Raw genomic sequence first — 8,365 nt, 5'->3', positions numbered from 1 at the left:
TTCCTTTTCCGGAAAACCATTTCATTTCCTCTCTCTTCTCTCTCGGCCGCTACCTTCAGTATCGAAATAATCCGACTGACCCGACCCGGACCCGGTCGATCCGACCCGACTTTTCCGGCGAACTGCGGCGGTCTCCGACGACGAAACTTTCCATATAGGATCGTCTCCTCCGTCTGGTCTGTGATGCCCCGGAAATTCGTAATTATTTTCCGAGGAATTTCCGGAATCTAATTTATGGTTGTTGGACGGTTTCATGGCTCGTGGACGGAGCGGAAGTGTTTCGGACGAATTAATTATTTGAAAAGTATGACTTTAGGGGGGGTTCAAGGTTGACTTTTTATTCATTGGGATTCTCCGAAAACTTCCTTCACTAAAGTTGTAGAGCGCGTCGATACGAGTTCGTGGATATGTGGAACGCGAGAATCGGAGTTCGTATGAGAAAGTTATGGCCATTGGAAGGAATTTCCATTTTGGTATAAATAGAAGTTTCCCGAAGGAGAAACTTACTATTTTCATAAGTTTCCTTTTCTGGAAAACTATTTCCTTTCTCTCTCTTCTCTCTCGTTCGCACCTTCAGTATCGAAATTATCAGGCTGACCCGACCTGAACCCGGACGATCCGACCCGACTTTTTCCGGCGAACTGCGGCAGTCTCCGGCGACGAAACTTTCCAGATCAGTTCGTCTCCTCCGTCTAGTCGTCCCTGTGGTGTCCTTTAGCACCGATTCTCGGTGGTGGCGGCGGTAGAAGGCGGTGCAGGTTGGCGTTTTCGGACCCGGTCGGAAATCCTTGTTCCGACGTCGGCGAGGCTTCAAGTCTTCTTGATTGAGCTCAGAGCAGCCTCGTTGATCGATCCTTGGTGGTTGTTTGGATCGATTCACATGAAACTTCGATCAACTCGGATTGGATTACTGTTCACGGCTTGTGAGGTAGTTTTCGATCCCTTAAGCTTGTTTTATGACTTCGAGCTAGTTATGAGAATTCACAAGCATGCTTAGATGAAGAACTTTGATGTTGGGAGTTTTGTGAAATATTGAGTTTTGGCCGGCGGCGGTGCGCCACCGTCTATGGCGGCGTTCCAGCAGTGTTCCGGCCACTTAAGGAACTGTTTTTGGTATTATATATGTTCTACTCGTTGATACGAGCGTTTCGATATATAATATGCAAATTTTGGAGTTCGTATGGAATTGTTATGATATTTGCAGTTTCATACCGATCGATTATTCTGTCCGTGAGGATTTGAGCGTCCGATCGACTTGTGGTTTGGTCACATCGATCGTAGATGTATTCCGGAGACTTTGGGAGGTCTCGGATGTGGTTTTGCCTCGATTGGCGCCACTTTGGGGATTTTAGTTCAAAATAAGGGTTTCGAACTTTAATCAAATGTGAATCGTTACTGATTTGAGATCATTGGTGATTAGGTGCTTCTAAAGGTGGATTGGATGAGTTGTTGGTGATAGTGTTAGTTCGGTTCTGTATAGAAGACGCAGCGAGAATCTGAGGTGAGTAATCTCACGAAGTTCATTCACGAACGGGCTTACCTTTATCTTTTGAGAGTTATTTAGTTAACTGCAAACTATAGTTAGTATTAGTAGGCATTCCTGAGCGGATGACTACGTATATATATATTTACGTGAAATATATGTGTTTTGGTGGCTTGTGGATTTTGAAACAATATGCATGAAATGTTGCTTTTTATTGTTTTGGGTTGTGGCTTTTGGAAACAAATGATTGTGGAAATGTTATTTCGATTTGTTTGAAAAGCGTTGAGATTTGTGTATTTGAGGAACATTTTAGTTCGCGGGTGGTTTATTTAAATATGGGTTTTTACCGGGAGTAATTGATAGGGATCAATTACGGGGAATCTTTCATTTTAGATTCGTGTAACATTTTGGGTCCACTGTGACTCCTTTAATGTTTTGGTATTTATACCGCGGGTCCAAAGACTTACGAGTTGAGGATCGTGGATGGGAAAATCGGGACTTCACGCCTTTGGCCGGGTTAGTGAATACGATCAGTTAGAGCTCTAGTCTGTCCGCCGTGCTTGTTTATTCATTTAAACGTGTGAGTTTATCTCGTGATTTGAGTGAGTTTATCTCGTGCTTTGTTTCTTGATTGAAACGCGTTTGTTTATTCATTTAAACGTGTGAGTTTATCTCGTGATTTGAGTGAGTTTATCTCGTGCTTTGTTTATTGATTTAAAAGTGATTTGAGTGAGTTTATCTCGTGCTTTGTTTATTGATTTAAACGTGATTCGTGTGAGTTATTCTCGTGATTGGTGTGAGTTGTGTGTGGTTTGAGTTACTCATACGGGATTGCAAAAGCTTACCGGGTTTGTTGTGTGGCAACCCGATACACCATTCAAACGGTGTAGGGGTTAATCCTGCAGGTCAGGATAATCGGGGCTGAAGTTGGGGTTGCATACTTGCAGCTAAATGGTAGGAAGCAAATTTTGTGACTTTACCGTTATTTGGACTTCCGTTGTAGTGAGCTCTGAGGAGCATTTACGTTTTATCTTGTTGTTGACAATTTAATTCGTAAGCTTGTGTAATATATAACTCTATGGAGCGAGTGTATATTAACTTTGAAGGTTCAGGGCATCAATATGTGTGTAAGTTAATGGGAAAAAGATTTCAGGTATTTTGTATTGATGACTGAACGTTCACGCATGTATAATTATGGGATTATATATATATCGATTTTCATGTGTGTAAAATCAGGGGCGTGACATGGTCGTCCCTCTGGTGTCCTCTAGCGCCGATTCTCCTCCACGGCGGCGCTGCAAGGCAGTTCAGTTTGTGGATTTCGAACCCTGTCGGAATTCCTTGTTCCGACGTCAGCAAGGCTTCAAGTCTTCTTGGTTGAACTCAGAGCGGCCTCGTCGATCAATCCTTGGTGGTTGTTTGGATCGATTCACGTGAAACTTCGATCAACTCGGATTGGATTACTGTTCACGACTTGTGAGGTAGTTTTCGACCCCTTATGCTTGTTTTCTGACTTCGAGCTAGTTATGAGAATTCACAAGCATGCTTAGATGAAGAACTTTGATGTTGGGAGTTTTGTGAAATAATGTGTTTTTGGCCGGCGGCGGTGCACCACCGTCTGTGGTGGCATTCCGGCGGTGTTCCGGCCACTTAAGGAACTATTTTTGGTATTATATATGTTCTACTCATTGATACGAGAGTTTCGATATATAATATGCAAATTTTGGAGTTCGTATGGAATTGTTATGATTTTTGCAGTTTCATACCGATCGATTTATTCAATCCTTGAGGATTTGAGCGTCCGATTGACATGTGGTTTGGTCACATCGATCGTGGACGTATTCCGGGGACTTTGGGAGGTCTCGGATGTGGTTTCGCCTCATTTGGTGCCACTTTGGGGATTTTAGTTCAAAACAGGGGTTTCGAACTTAAATCAAATGTGAATCATTACTAAGTTGGAACCGTATGTGATTAGGTACTTGACGAAGTATTTGGACGAGTTGTTGGTGATAGTTTTGGTTCGGTTCTGTATTGAAGACGCAGTAGGAGTTCGAGGTGAGTAATCTCACGAAGTTCATTCACGAACGGGAATACCCTTATCGTTTTGAGAGTTAATTAGTTAACTGCAAACTATAGATGGTATTAGTGGCATTTCTGAGTAGATGACTATGTGTGTGTATATATATATTATGGGATGTATATATATACATACGTATTCATGTATTAGTAGATATATATTTACATGAAATATATATGTTTTGGTGGTTTGTGGATTTGTGAAACAATATGCATGAAATGATGCTTTTTATTGTTTTGGGTTGTGGCTTTTGGAAAACAATTGGTGGGAAATGGTATTTCTATTGTTTTGAAAAGTGTTTGAGGATTTGAGAGTCACAGGTTGTGATTTCTCCTTTTGATTCGATTTAACGTTTTGACCTGACGACCGGTGGTCTGAGGATTTGAGAGTCACAGGTTGTGATTTCTCCTTTTGATTCGATTTAACGTTTTGATCTAACGACCGGTGGTCTGAGGATTTGAGAGTCACAGGTTGTGATTTCTCCTTTTGATTCGATTTAACAATTTGATCTGACGACCGGTGGTCTGAGGATTTGAGAGTCACAGGTTGTGATTTCTCCTTTTGATTCGATTTAACGTTTTGATCTGACGACCGGTGGTCTGAGGATTTGAGAGTCACAGGTTGTGATTTCTCCTTTTGATTCGATTTAACGTTTTGATCTGACTACCGGTGGTCTGAGGATTTGAGAGTCACAGGTTATGATTTCTCCTTTTGATTCGATTTAACGTTTTGATCTGAGGGTCAGGTTGGCCTAAGGATCCGGGGTTGCAGGTTGCATCCTCATGGCAATATTATATCGTAAGATTGAACCTTGGCCGGGTGACAGGTTACGATTCAGTTAGAGCTCTAGTCTGTCTGCCATCGTACTTCAGGGATCTAAGTAGGTTACTTAAGACTCCTGGGTACATATTTTGTCCAGGTTGGACCTATTTGCTGTTTTGTCCAGGTTGGACCTAATTATTGCTTTATCCAGGTTGGATCGATTTATCATATTCTACTTATTAGGTTAACAATAGGTATGATTTATTTGTGTTGATGCTTTGTCCAGGTTGGACCTATTTGTCGTTTTGTCCAGGTTGGACCTAATTATTGTTTTATCCAGGTTGGATCGATTTATAATATTTGAATTGTTAGGTTAACGATTTATATGATTTTGTCACGGTGTGACTTTCGTTGTTTCTTTTGGGAAAAGAGTATTGTTTTTGGAAGCATGGTATGTTTTCTTTATTCGCGAGTTGAAAGGTTTTCCTCGTTTCTGGCGTGAGTTGTGCATGCGTGTTTTGAGTTACTCATACGGGCTTGCAAAAGCTTACCGGGTTTGTTGTGTGGCAACCCGGTGCACAATTCCAACGGTGTAGGGGTTAATCCTGTAGGTTAGGATAATCGAGGTTGAGGCAGCGAGTTAGCAACTTTACGGTAGGAAGCCATCTTTGTGACTTTACCTTTGATAAGGACTTCCGTTGTATAGTTACTCTGAGCAGCCTTTACGTTTTATTTTGTTGTTGACAATTTAATTCGTAAGCTTGTGTAATATATAACTCTATAGAGCGAGTGTATATTAACTTTGAGGGTTCAGGGCATCAATATCTGTGTAAGTTAAAGGAAAAAAAAATATTTCAGGTATTTTGTATTGATGACTGAACGTTCACGCATATATAATTATGGGATTATATATATCGATTTTCATGTGTGTAAAATCAGGGGCGTGACAGGGGTGGGGTTAAAAAAAATTATAAATTTTTTTCCCTCTTTTGTGTCCTTATTGGTAATTTGACATGAGTTGACAAAGTCAACTATAACTTTTTTCCGTCCAAATTCTAATTTTGGAAGTATGAATAGAAGCTCCATTTTTTTTATTCCCCCTTATCCATAAATACTCTAATAAGGTCTTCCTTAATACCCAATTAAGTTTTTTTTTTTTTTTTTAAGACTATTTTACACTCACCCCTTTGTTACATAGAAAGATAGAGAAGCAATAGGAGACTTCGCCCGAGTCCCATCACCTGCAGCCGAACTCGGGTCACCAGCAGCCTAATTCCGGCTAACGATTGTCGGATTTCGGTCACCGGCCGTCGCCCACCGGACTTCTCTAAAACCTCATCGGAGGTCCCTAAAGAGGTCGTTGAATATCTCATAGGTCGCCGGAAAGATTTATTGCCCCCAAATAGATCTTTATTGCCTCTCAATAAACTTCTAGTGTCCCCCAATAGAGGGGCAATAAATCTCTATTGCACCCCGATAGACCTTTATTAGAGGGCAATAAAAGTTTGTGAAACCTCGCCGGAAGTCCCTAAAAAGGTTGTCGGAGATCTCATAAGGGACGAAAGAGGTTTATTCCCCTCCCAATAAATCTTTGTTGCCCCCCAATAGACATTTCGGTAGCCTGAATGAGAACTAATCTCCCTAAAATAAGACAAATAAAACTTTGATTAAGAAAAAAAAATGAGGAAATTACATCAATTCAAAACATTTATTGTCTCCCAATAGACGTCTATTACCCCCAATAAACCTTTAATAGACCTCTATTGCCCCCTGATAAAACCTTTTTTTTTCTTTTTTCTTTCCTTCCTTCTGCCCCCATTTTACAGGAAAAAAAACAAAACAAAACAAAACAAAAAACAAAAGAAATTGATGTTCCTTCTTCTTGAGGGAACCTCAATGGAGCAGGCGATAGACTACTCCGTAATTCAAGCTTTGTGTTTGCTGTGGATGACAAAGGCGCCAAAGATAAAGATCCAATCATCAATCCAGTTTTCTCCTGATTCACGTGCAATCGAGGCTGCAAATGGAGATGTAAGGTCCTCATCAATCCTAGCAAAAAACTATCAGATCGGCTTTCTCCTCCCTGGTTGAGCAGTCGAGGTCGTAATCGGACTTGAAGGCCGAGTTGTTGAGGTCGACGGTGACGGGAACTGAGCAGTCGAGGTCGGAATCCGAATCGAAGATGCAATTAATGGTGATGGCAGTTGAGGTCGACAGCGGTAAGAGAGAGAGTTGGTGACGACACCGTGGTGGGCGGCCTAACTCTAGTAGTAGGCGGAGTTGGCGCTAGGGATTTGCAAGCCCGAGAGAGAGAGAGAGAGAGAGAGAGAGAGAGAGAGAGAGAGAGAGAGAGAGAGAGAGAGAGAGAGAGAGAGAGAGAGAGAGAGAGAGAGAGAGAGAGAGGCATGATAATAGTTATTTAATTAGGTTGAGGGCAGAATAGTCATTTCTCTTTAAATTAGGGTAGTGGGAATAAAAATCTGATGCTGAGGTAAAAGTGGGATAATTTTGACTCATTTTGGTGCTTTGAGTCAAGCACCCATTATATTTTCCTTTGTGATTCCTAATAGCAAAACCAAAACAAAACTTGATGTTTCAACTGCACCGTCAAAACTTGCTCAACAATTTTACTGTTCGTTGCATTCCACACAATCATGTTGCTCCTAAACTTTAGCTTCCTAGAACCGGTTTTGCTCACATAAACAGATTATTAGGATTGACGGCTAGGGTTTTTTGTCTCTCACAAGGGATATTATACCAGACATATAGCTAAGGGAGTAGGCACATTAGGGCCAGAAGGGTCAAATGACCCTTCTCAGTTTTTGGAATTAGTCGCTGATTGGTTGAAATTTTAGATGTTTCTATGTAAAATATTATATTTTAACTAACAGCTAAAAAAATTTACTTTAATAGTTTTGGCCTATCACCAAGTAGTACCCACGTGCAAGTTGGACTTGCAAGACTTCAACATTCTTTTAAATTTTCTACTATATTTTATTAATTGATCAATTATTCAATGATTACCTCATATTTATTTAGTTTTTTTTTTTTTTTAATTTCCTTTCGCCTAGTCATATTTCTATGCTGTTAACTACATTTCCCAAAGAATTCATCTTTTGTCTTTCTCAATTTTCTCTCCTACGAACGGCAAGACTTGAAATCAACTAGAGAGTAAGATTTGTTACCTTGTTAATAAATCACTTCAATTAAAGAAATTTCTTTAATTCATTACAAAGTTTAAATTTTTTTAGAGATTAGTTAATTTAATTTATGCTACCATGAAGATCATAAATAGTGATTTCCGAAACCAAATGGAAGATATGTGGATGAGTGGCAATATCATTACATACATTGGGAAAGATATATTTGCTTGTATTGATGATGAAACCACCATGTATAGAGTTCAAAATAATTAAGAGCAATCATCACAACAATTATAATTGGTTTGAAGATATATGTTATGTTTGGGTATATTAGTTTATGATTTTCTTTTATCAAAATAATAATATATAAACTAGTATATTTAAATTATTTTTTTAACAATAAACATATGCGATTTTATGTTATTTGATAAAATTATATTTTTGTTTAATATAATCATTATGATTTGAAAAATGACCCTCCTAATTCATATTTCTGGCTACGCCACTGCATATAGCACTACTGTCACTCTCTAATTCTCTTTCTCTCCTTATCGATGAAAGCACCGTTTACCGAAGAAACTCTTATGAAAACACACTACTACTAAATGCTGCTCTTGATCGTTCCAATTATTGAGGATCAATCGATCATCAAAATACTGGCTGTAGCTATTCAATGCGTTATAAGTATAATGCTTAATTAGATGGAAGTTAAGTGCCTGGTAAAGGAGACCCCATGTGTGCGAAACTTTACATACCACGTACTAGAAGAAACAAGAAAAACGTCATCCCTTTCAATATCAATGTCCTACAGCTCTGATGACCTGTGTTTTTATTCAGAAACCTGCCATACATTAATTATAGTTTGTCCCAACCGAAGGGAAAAAGAAATTTGTTGCTCAC

Source organism: Rosa chinensis, chromosome 1 (assembly GCF_002994745.2).
Source record: "Rosa chinensis cultivar Old Blush chromosome 1, RchiOBHm-V2, whole genome shotgun sequence".
In the NCBI taxonomy this organism is placed as follows: domain Eukaryota; kingdom Viridiplantae; phylum Streptophyta; class Magnoliopsida; order Rosales; family Rosaceae; genus Rosa; species Rosa chinensis.
Note: the sequence above shows the minus strand (reverse complement) of the source record.